The sequence below is a fragment of the Lactuca serriola genome, chromosome 5, assembly GCF_051521515.1.
Source record: "Lactuca serriola cultivar US96UC23 chromosome 5, Lser_US96UC23_V15, whole genome shotgun sequence".
NCBI lineage: Eukaryota > Viridiplantae > Streptophyta > Magnoliopsida > Asterales > Asteraceae > Lactuca > Lactuca serriola.
Genome location: NC_136412.1, coordinates 317,642,695 through 317,655,037, shown reverse-complemented (window position 1 = coordinate 317,655,037; position 12,343 = coordinate 317,642,695).

Sequence of the window (12,343 nt, the reverse complement as noted above, 5' to 3'; positions counted from 1 at the left end):
GTCTTGAGCCATGGGGGTCATATTTAAGGAATGTTTGTTTAGGGTTTTTTCATTTCCTCCAGCATCCATTTTTAAAAAACGCTAACCATGAAACCATATCCTTTCCTCACTCCTTTTTTCCTTATTTGGTGATTTTTGTGTCTTGGGAAGCCTTTTGTGTGAAGATTCAAGAGTTTTTGGTGTTCTTAGCTCTTATCCAAGCTTCATCGACCTTATTGATTCATTTTGTACCTCTGTAAGTCTTCAGGCTTACACCTTTATGCTTATAGTTTGATGGATCTTGGTTTATATGCATGTTTTGGTTCCATTTAACGGATTTGAGTTGGGTTTGGACAACTCCAGGGTTAAAAGTTGGATCTTTTAGTATTCCATACCCGTTGTGGTGCTAAGATCTGGACTTCATCTTCATTTAAGTGTCTTGCATATCTTAAGGGTCATTTTGGATTAGTGTGAGAATTAGGGTTTGAGTTTTGGACTTGGCTTGATGGTGTAATGAATAAAAGTCAGGAAATTTATCCATTAAGTCCACTAGAAGCTTCAGATCTGAGCTTTGAAGAGATAGGCTAGGCAGACACCCTTCTTGCCTACCGTATGAACCAGTCCTAGTTTTAGAAAAAGGAGCAACATTTCCAGAATATTAGCCAGACACCCGAACCGGGTTTAGTGGTCCCTCTATTTATACATTTATTAGGAATGTGGTACCTACCATGTCTTAGATTAGTATTTAAGATACTATGGTTTTCATGAAAATGTATTCAGAAGTTGAAGACGCTATGGTGTTGTAACATCCATTTCCATGTTCGATCAGCTAAAGACTTTGAGATTTCAAGAATGAGGTTTTGGAGAAAAACCTTAAGTCACAACGTTGTTGCTTGGTGTTCGCGGTGTGGCCACGTCAATTAAATAAAGATCGTGTTTGCTTGATGTTAGTGGCATGGTGCAGGTTTGTTGCACGGTGCAGTGGCCTCCACAACCCAAAGTCGTAGGTCTTGAGCCATGGGGGTCATATTTAAGGAATGTTTGTTTAGGGTTTTTTCATTTCCTCCAGCATCCATTTTTAAAAAAAACTAACCATGAAACCATATCCTTTCCTCACTCCTTTTTTTCCTTATTTGGTGATTTTTGTGTCTTGGGAAGCCTTTTGTGTGAAGATTCAAGAGTTTTTGGTGTTCTTGGCTCTTATCCAAGCTTCATCGACCTTATTGATTCATTTTGTACCTCTATAAGTCTTCAGGCTTACACCTTTATGCTTATAGTTTGATGGATCTTGGTTTATATGCATGTTTTGGTTCCATTTAACGGATTTGAGTTGGGTTTGGACAACTCCAGGGTTAAAAGTAGGATCTTTTAGTATTCCATACCCGTTGTGGTGCTAAGATCTGGACTTCATCTTCATTTAAGTGTCTTGCATATCTTAATGGTCATTTTGGATTAGTGTGAGAATTAGGGTTTGAGTTTTGGACTTGGCTTGATGGTGTAATGAATAAAAGTCAGGAACTTTATCCATTAAGTCCACTAGAAGCTTCAGATCTGAGCTTTGAAACATTGGATGTTAAGGTTTAGGAGCTTAATGAATTATGTTGGCATGTTGTTCTTCACGATGCGGTGGGAGGTTTGTCACGACGCTCTCCAAAATGTGTATTGTGACTGTCATGTCTTCTAATGATAGTGGTGTGACCAAGGAGTCGGTGGCAGCACAGTGGTTAATAGTGGTTGACCGTATATTTTTTTGGCCAGTTTGACTTTTGGTCAAACTTTAGTAGAATTTAGTATTTAACTAAGGACTAGTCTCGGTTTAACATTAGGTAGCTCAGGTTAGTTGTTATATTGATGAAGTTGCTATTGAGCTTCTGTTGTTTAGTAGTTCAGGTGAGTCTTTTCAATATACTATGGAAGATGCTAAATTTTCTTTGTAACTCTTGCATGTATGTTATGTATGTTGGTTGAGACTCGTTATGCATATTGGGCGAGTCCCGTTGGGTGAGACCCGTTATATTATGGGACGAGGACTCTTATGTATGTTGGGCAAGGCCCAATATGTATGTTGAGTGAGCTCCATATTGGTATGTGGTATCTTGGGGAACTCGCAAATCTTTGTGCTTACAGTACGGGGAAGAGCACGATATGATTGCATCGCATCTGCATTTATGGTTTTGAGATTTTCATCACTTATGAATTTATTACTCTGATTTATGTTATCAAATAATTGAATGTCACTTTTTTATTGTTTAATGGTATGGTTTCCTATGTTTTTAAAATGAAAAATTTTGTTTGAAATTTGGGAAGTTATAAATTGGTATCAGATCCTTAGTTTGAGGGATCCGGGCGCACTCTATAGTGTGTAAGAACTCAAATTGTGTACTGAAGGATTTCTTTTTACAAAAACATTTTCTATAAAGTTTTAAAAAAAGAAAGGATGCAACGCGTGCAATCAGTTGGAGCTCAAGTAAATGATTCCCAGAGTAGCCATACATGTTGATATGTTATATATGTTATAGTATGATACACATGCTAGAGGTTCGAATAAGGATATGCTCAGGGTTGCATGCTAGGACACCTCCTTAAGAGAGATGGCTTTTTGTGCCTTATATGTGAATTGTTAGAGATGCATGATAAGTGTGTAGGCAAAGGACCTTAAGGAATTGCATTTTAGAATTTTCTAATATGTATGAAGCCTTGTTGCCTTATGGATTTGTTTCTCGAATGCTTCTTGCTTTGTGCTATGTGAAACCCATATTGATATTAATTAACTATTAAGTGAATAAGTTAGGTTGTATGCCTCAAAGATTAAATTGTTTTAGAATGCTTGAATTGGCCCTATTGTGTAACTATTGTTTGAGTCCAACCTCTGTAGTGTTAGATCCTTTAGTTGAAGGACTGTTTAATTTTTATTGCATGTAATTGTATTTGTAAGATAGTTAGTTGACATTGATAGAAGATTCTTTTACGGTTGATATCAGGGTGGAGTGGCAATTCCTAGTGGCCTAGTAATAGTGTTAGAGTGTGTCAGTGTGAGCACTTTCATAAGAGAAATCCTAGAAGGAGAATCTAGGAAGACTAACGGTGTGTACTTGTTTGAGCGTAGGTATATGTGATTAGATCGATTGGTTTTTGTTATGAGTAGTAACTTGGGAACCGTGAGAAAATTCTTGGGACGATTACGGATAGGTGTGGAATGTAGTATAGGCATACTACCAGAAGCACAGGATCCGTACATGGATCAGGAAGAGTTGAAAACGGTTACTAAGAAGCCAGTTGAGGGTAAATAGCATGGTTTGGTACCATGATCCGTTGCAATATTTTTTTCGTCTTTATCGGTATTTCGGTTATGGTTGTTTAGGAATAGGACGAGTCTAGTAATTGTTTAGGACTTAGTAGTCATGGAATTTTAGGTCTGAATGGTACAAACCTATGTGAGTTAGTTGATTCTAAGGTCTTCAGGGCCTTGTTATAAGTAGTGACAGTTTGAGTCTCGATACTCAAGTAGGAAGCGATTGTGATGATCGAATCGAGGATTGCAACATAAGGCTGGGTGGTTGGCCGATGGGTTGGGATGTCGTTTTCTACGACAAGGTTATGTTCTTCCAGTATCATATGTTCGAGGGGAGGAGAGGTCGGGCATATTTTCAAATTTGGGGAATAGCCCCAATGTGGGGCTAGTGAGTGAGTATATGTCCAGGAACTACTTAAGTGAGAGGTTAAGACTATGGATATTCGTTTGGATGGTCTAGATGGTTGTGAATGCTGCTATAAGAGTGGAAGTGGGCAAGAGGGCTCTCGTGTTATGGTTGCGTCGGTATATTTCAGATGTAGGAAACAGATTCATTTCAGTTAAAACTGTAAATGGAAGGATCAAGGGTCTTCCTTCTTTGAAATCAATTAGGTCATTTTCTAGATGAGTGCTTCAGGTAATCAAGAGAGAAGATTTGGTACCAACACTTTCCATTTTCTCTTGTGTGTCCTTGTTATGAGAATGATGCCTCCTGTATTTATGATTGATTCTTGAGATTAGTTGTTCGATAGGAAATTATAGGCGAGGTGTATGGTTAGCCTATTTGTGCTAGCTAGAGAATTGGTGCTACGTTGGGACTGTCAGAGTTATTGCTTGTGTATTTGTATGGGATTCTTAATGTTTTAGAGGAGGTAATAATAACGAAAGTTTCCAAGGTATCCATCTGTGATTCGAAGTTTTCTTATGATCGGTTGGTTATTGTTCGGAGGATCATATCATGTTATGTTATGCATTCCGAGAGTCAAGGTTGGTGTGTATCTAGTTGAGTTGGTATGAGGTTTTGTTGATTTTAGACATCAATCAGTGTGGTGGTTCAAACCCTAAGTAAAGTAGAATTTCGTATTCTATTTGGAAGATCATTGGTCTATTTGATTTTGGTGATTTTAATATAATGATTTAGAGGAATTTGTGGTTCAAGTATACGAGGTTTTGGTTTAGTTTTGTTGATGAAAAAGAGAAGGAATGTAGGCTAACATTAAAGTTCTCATGGTTAGGAAGTTTCCTCATGTAGCACCTAGTTCCTGGTACGTACTCCTTGTGATTAATATTTTTAAAATAGTGCATTTTTGCCTTTGTGACATCCCCAAAATCACGGTCAGAAAAGACCGGTTTGTTTATGCTTTGTTTAAAAATCAGAGTAACATTTTAAATAAAAGTGTTGCGGATTTGTCCCAAAACAAAATATGATAAAGATTTATCAAAAGCATTTCCATAGAAATGTATTTCATTAAAAGACTTGGGATGTCATGTTCGTACAGATCAAAAGCATAAACAGTACAATATAAGCCTTACTACATTATTTCATATCTACAGACCTATATCCGATTAATCTCTCATCCCAAGACATCACATCTATGCTCATGCGCCACTACCTGTAATACAAGAAACTGAGTGGGTCAGGCTTGGGAGCCTGGTGAGCATATAAGGTTTTCAACCCACAATAAATAAGTTTATTAACTTCATTAAATTAAACAAACCCGATTACCCATTCCCGTTATCCTCACATTACATCCCTAAGCATCTATCATAAGGGACCTACCCTAAGGATTATCATCGGGACGGACACTACTGCTAAGGGGATTCCTCAGCAATAAATGTCCTTGAGGCAACCATGTGGGGGATGGAGTACATCTGGTGAGCACACAGTTCAAATAAACACACAGTTCGAATAAACATCTATAGGTTGTGAGCCTGCTAGTGTTCCACTGGACTGTCTAGAATAGTCCGTGGTCGTCATCTATACTCCGCTAGATGACTGATTCATCAATAACATCTATAACGAGGCCTCTCATTATTTTATTTCGTCACATAGCAACTATTACATCTACCCATGTTTTACCCAACACATTTTGTAGATATAAAATACATATACAGTTTAAATCATTGAAAACATGTATAACAATGTTCATCCAGCATAGATAGCAAGTATTCAAATAATATGCACACATAGCACGTAATTTATATAAAATACTTCATATCTATGTGTAAGCTGAAAGTAACTATGCACTCACCTGAGTAGGTGGTGACTCGGCGCTTGGACAGCACTTCGTTACTCTTAACACACTTTTCCTTTGACAAAACCTAGTATCATTGCCACTAGGGTTTAGTCTAACGATAACCGCGATTAATTAATAGTCTAGCTATTATTATTATTATATAAGCATTAAACGATACTTATATAACCCATAATAATAGCCCAAGTACTTATTATAAGGTCCTAATAACATTACTATATTAAAACGTAAGCTAAAATAAAGATAGGTTAGGCGTAGCTCACTTACAGCGGGTTTCTCGAAAACCGGGCTTCGTTGGAGCAGCGTTCCCGAGTCGAAAGACCCCTTTTCTCGGGACTCCGGGAGCCTCGGGGCTTCCTTCGGGTGCTAGGGGGTTTTCCTAGACTTTAGGAGGCTTAAGGAGGCTTAGAGAGAGATTCTACAGAGAGAAAGAGAAGTTGGAAGGTGTGAGAAATGAGGATGCCCCGACACCCTTTTTATAGGCTGGAAATCACCAAAACTCGTCGAGTTTACCTCAAACTCGTCGAGTTTTATGGCCAGGTGTCACCATCTGGTGGCTAGCCTTGGGGAGGAAGCAACGGCCAGGATTGCGCCACGTCACCCGATTTCGCACAACAGCCTCTCGACTTAGAAAAATCATTACTCTCGTATACGAGCTCCGTTATTGACGTTATTTTTTTCCACGCGTAGGTAAAAACAAGATCTACAACTTTCATTTAGACTCCATCGGCTAGTTCTTGACCGATCTTAAATTTAACAGTAGGAGGAGATTAGACTGCTAAATGGCCGCAAAAAATTCGTAACTCCTTCATATGGACTCGGTTTTCGTCTGTCTTTTTACCGTTGAGTTCCTATTAATGATAGCTTCAATTCTCATTTAGGACGCGTAAGCCAAAAACCGCTCGAACTAAAATTCGAATTTTGGGCTGTACACCGCTAATCCGAAACTTCGAAAAATCATAACTTCTTCATAAGAAGTCAGATTTGGGAGTTCTTTTTATCGATTTTCTTAGTTTAACATACTCTACGATTTTCGTTTCGATCGCTAAGGCTAAATCTCGCTCTATCGTAAATTCACTATTTATGCTTCCCGGTGTCGTGCCGGTTCTGTCGCGAAACTTCGACGGGTCATAACTTCTTCGTTATAACTCGGATTTCGGCGTTCTTTATATGTACGTAAACCTTGTGACATATTATACAACTTGGTTAAGATTATTTATTCTAAATAATCTTTTGTCTAAAAATCGTTTTCGACCCCTATTGCCTCTAAATTGACTAGTCCGGATCTACGGGCGTTACAATTATATCCCCCTTAGGATGATTACGTCCCGGAATCATCAACGAAAAAGGGCTCATATAATGACCCCATACATCATCTCTTCATCCTAGGTAATAATTATAACTTCTATATTCCTTCAAGTCTATCTCTTAGACTCATTGACTGTAAGCAGTACTCGATCGTACACCTGCTCTCTACCTCAGGTTAGACTAATTATGACCTTTAAGTCACAATCTCGATCCTTACTGGATACGAACTTGAGATGAGTTCTTTTATTACTACTATAGATCGATGTGTCATATTCTAATGACCCATTATCGTATGTTGCATCGCTTAGACTCAGGTATTTTAGAGTTAAATTCTAAAACAGACTATGCCTTCCTTCATGTTCTAATGTGATATAATCACACTTTAACATTAGGCATTTTTGGCTACCAACTTCTTTAACAACGAGCACGATACTTCTATTGATCGCTTTGATTTCAATCGTTTGGTTTAAGTCGGACGCTACATCAAACTTGGTTCTCTGAACCACGTAACCTACTCATCGTAGTCGGACTCAATGGGATATGACCACTAGGGTCGGGATAACAACAATCTTCTTAGTCATTACCGAAATAATGGTAACGACATACTTGAATAAAACGAAATCAATTACTAGCTTCTTGGTAACCTTGTGACTTTCCCTGATCCAAGTGTGAGTCATGTGCTTCCGGTAGTATAGGCCTCTACTACCATTCACACCTACTCATACTCGTCCTAAGTATTGTCCCGTAGTTTTCCAAGTCACCACACAAGAAAATCACATACCAGCTTAACACATCAAATATCAATACGAAGGGGTTTTTTTTATTATTCCTTGAAACTATTACATAGGTGTTCAAGTTCACCCTAGACTATGCCTTTATCAGGATACATCATATGATTCTATGGCTACTTCATAACTCGACCTTCGGATGTCAAGCCTTCACTCCTGAATCCTCGCATTGTCATCTGCTTCATCAAGGATCATTTGAAATGCTCTTGCCTTTGGTTTTGGCGACACATTTGGCTTTGTAGCCCCCCTCTCTCTTTGGGCAGTCTTGCTTGAAGTGCCCTTCCTCATTACATTCGTAACACACCCTTTTGTTGAATTTGCACTCGTTGGCATAATGCCCATGCTTCCCACACTTGAAACAAGTCACCTCCTCACCGTATTTTCCAGAGTGTTTCTTTTTGCACTTCTCGCACCATCTTTCTTCACTCCTTCCTCTAAAATTCCTGGTACTGGTCTTGCTTCTCTCATCGGGCTTTGCAGACCCCTCAAACTTCCTCTTTTCACCAACCTCGGTCTTGTTGGCGGCTCTTCCCTTGATCATATCCTCCACGGACTTGGCAGCCCAGATAGCTGCCTCCAAGGTAGGTGCCTGACGCACTGGCACCGCGTACTCCCATGGCAATCCCTTTGTGTACTTATCAATTTTCGTCAGCTCATCCGGAACAAGACGCAAGGCAAATTCCATCCTTTCTGTGAAGTTGTTCGTGTATTCATCGATTGACATGCTCCCCTTCTTCAGGGTTAGAAACTGGTTCTCTAGCTCGAGCAGGTTTTGAGCTGAGCAGTACTTTCGTTTGAATTGCACCAGAAATTCTGCCCATGTCAATTGCAGGGGCTGGTTGGGGCTCAGAGTCTTCCCCAACGTGTTCCACCAACGTACAGCGCCTCCTCGAAACTGACGCACTGCAAATGTGGTCTGTAGCTTCCCTCTGCAACCGCATGTCATGAAAGCTAACTCCATTTCCGAGATCCAATCCATGACCCCAATTGGATCTTCCTTTCCCGTGAAAGTCGATGGCTTGCAAGTCTGAAAATCCTTGTACTTGCATCCATTTCTTTCGAATCCGTCATCTTGGTTATTTTGTTGAGCTATTAGTGGGTTGACTTGACCAACAGTTTCACTGTAGTCTCCTTCCTCAGTCTGCCCTTCGTTCAACTCGGCCTGTTCGATCTAAATAGTGGCTTCCTCTCGATTTTGTTGGAGAAAACGTCTAGTTTCCTCCATTTGACGATCCAACATCGCTTGGATCATCGCTTGCACTCCGGCCATTGTGACTGGCTCAACAGCGGCTTCCATCACCGGTATTTGGTCAATCACTGGGGGTTGGTTTCTGTTCCCATTTGCATTCACGTTTCCGCTACGGGTCCTTGCCATCTTGATCTATACACCGAATAAGGTGAATTTAGATCTTTACTTAGGACTGATGTTCAAATCGTCCTTATCACCCCCGAAACGTTACATGCTAGTTCTAATATCGTAGTCGTACGTTTAGAATCCTAAACACATAAGGTTTCCAGATCCGGTCGGCAACAGACCATAGATCCGAACAAATAATAGCATATCAGGCACAAAGCATTTAGCACATAAAGCATTTTAGGCATAATTCCTAAAATAATCTAGTGCTCACACCTCACAATCATCGCTTAGCATTCTAAGTTTAAGTCTATAAATAAATCCATATTCCTAGTTTGCTTAAACTAATGCTCTGATACCAACTGTGACATCCCCAAAATCACGGCCAGAAAAGACCGGTTTGTTTATGCTTTGTTTAAAAATCAGAGTAACATTTTAAATAAAAGTGTTGCGGATTTGTCCCAAAACAAAATATGATAAAGATTTATCAAAAGCATTTCCATAGAAATGTATTTCATTAAAAGACTTGGGATGTCATGTTCGTACAGATCAAAAGCATAAACAGTACAATATAAGCCTTACTACATTATTTCATATCTACAGGCCTATATCAGATTAATCTCTCATCCCAAGACATCACATCTATGCTCATGCGCCACTACCTATAATACAAGAAACTGAGTGGGTCAGGCTTGGGAGCCTGGTGAGCACATAGGGTTTTCAACCAACAATAAATAAATTTATTAACTTCATTAAATTAAACAAACCCGATTACCCGTTCCCGTTATCCTCACATTACGTCCCTAAGCATTTATCATAAGGGACCTACCCTAAGGATTATCATCGGGACGGACACTACTGCTAAGGGGATTCCTCAGCAATAAATGTCCTTGAGGCAACCATGTGGGGGATGGAGTACATTTGGTGAGCACACAATTCAAATAAACACACAGTTCGAATAAACACCTACAGGTTGTGAGCCTGCTAGTGTTCCACTGGACTGTCTAGAATAGTCCGTGATCGTCATCTATACTCCGCTAGATGACTGATTCATCAATAACATCTATAACGAGGCCTCTCATTATTTTATTTCATCACACAACAACTATTACATCTACCCATGTTTTACCCAACACATTTTGTAGATATAAAATACATATACAGTTTAAATCATTGAAAACATGTATAACAATGTTCATCCAACATAGATAGCAAGTATTCAAATAATATGCACACATAGCACGTAATTTATATAAAATACTTCATATCTATGTGTAAGCTGAAAGTAACTATGCACTCACCTGAGTAGGTGGTGACTCGGCGCTTGGACAGCACTTCGTTACTCTTAACACACTTTTCCTTTGGCAAAACCTAGTATCATTGCCACTAGGGTTTAGTCTAACGATAACCGCGATTAATTAATAGTCTAGCTATTATTATTATTATATAAGCATTAAACGATACTTATATAACCCATAATAATAGCCCAAGTACTTATTATAAGGTCCTAATAACATTACTATATTAAAACGTAAGCTAAAATAAAGATAGGTTAGGCGTAGCTCACTTACAGCGGGTTTCTCGAAAACCGGGCTTCGTTGGAGCAGCGTTCCCGAGTCGAAAGACCCCTTTTCTCGGGACTCCGGGAGCCTCGGGGCTTCCTTCGGGTGCTAGGGGGTTTTCCTAGACTTTAGGAGGCTTAAGGAGGCTTAGAGAGAGATTCTACAGAGAGAAAGAGAAGTTGGAAGGTGTGAGAAATGAGGATGCCCCGCCACCCTTTTTATAGGCTGGAAATCACCAAAACTCGTCGAGTTTACCTCAAACTCGTCGAGTTTTATGGCCAGGTGTCACCATCTGGTGGCTAGCCTTGGGGAGGAAGCAACGGCCAGGATTGCGCCACGTCACCCGATTTCGCACAACAGCCTCTCGACTTAGAAAAATCATTACTCTCGTATACGAGCTCCGTTATTGACGTTATTTTTTTCCACGCGTAGGTAAAAACAAGATCTACAACTTTCATTTAGACTCCATCGGCTAGTTCTTGACCGATCTTAAATTTAACAGTAGGAGGAGATTAGACTGCTAAATGGCCGCAAAAAATTCGTAACTCCTTCATACGGACTCCGTTTTCGTCTGTCTTTTTATCGTTGAGTTCCTATTAATGATAGCTTCAACTCTCATTTAGGACGCGTAAGCCAAAAACCGCTCGAACTAAAATTCGAATTTCAGGCTGTACACCGCTAATCCGAAACTTCGAAAAATCATAACTTCTTCATACGAAGTCAGATTTGGGAGTTCTTTTTATCGATGTTCTTAGTTTAAAATACTATACGATTTTCGTTTAGATCGCTAAGGCTAAATCTCGCTCTATCATAAATTCACTATTTACGCTCCTGGTGTCGTGCCGGTTCTGTCGCGAAACTTCGACGGGTCATAACTTCTTCGTTATAACTCGGATTTCGGCGTTCTTTATATGTACGAAAACCTTGTGACATATTATACAATTTGTTTAAGATTATTTATTCTAAATAATCTTTTGTTGAAAAGTCATTTTCGACCCGTATTGCCTCTAAATTGACTAGCCCGGATCTACGGGCGTTACAGCCTTGGACTCGGCGAGTTGAAGGACTGACTCGCTGAGTAGGAGCGGGATAAGACGCGGGGTCTGAACTTTGGACTCGGCGAGTCGGTCCATGGACTCGGCGAGTAGACCCTGTCTGGGCAAAAACCCTAATCCGGGTGTTTGCACCCGATTTAAACGCTCTAACTTGGCCTCCTTTGTCCCTAACACTTCCAGAGAGCTGTAGAACGAAACCCTAGCCCCCATATTGTTCTTGAGAGTGATTTTGGCTTTGTGAAGAAGGTTTGGAGCTTAGAAGAAGAAGGAAGAGGTTGAAGTGTACAAGGAGGGGAGGTAGATCCGGAATCTACACTGTGGGAAGCTTCCATTCTGGTAGAAAAGTTCTTACCTTGATCACTAGTTCATTAGACCCCTTTTTTTCTCAAATTAGTGGTTTTCAAGCCCGAAAACCTCAAACTCCATGTATTTATGCTCTATGTTCTAAAAGGACTTCAGATTGGGACCTTATGGACATCTTAGAAGTGTAAAGTCTTTGTGGTTGGAGTTATTGGGGTCCCTATTGAGTATATGACCTCTTAAAGAGCTTGGATTTGCCTTCTTGAGCTAATAAGGCCATGCATGCACGTAAAGTTTGCAACTTTACGTGATAAGCATGCCCTAGAAGCATAGATCTATGGTTTAGAAGCGTCGCATGTCTCAGTTTTGGTCTGTATGGGAAGTGGGTCGAAGGGACTCGGTGAGTTCTATGAAGATGGTCTTAGACTCAGCGAGTTGGATGAACAACTC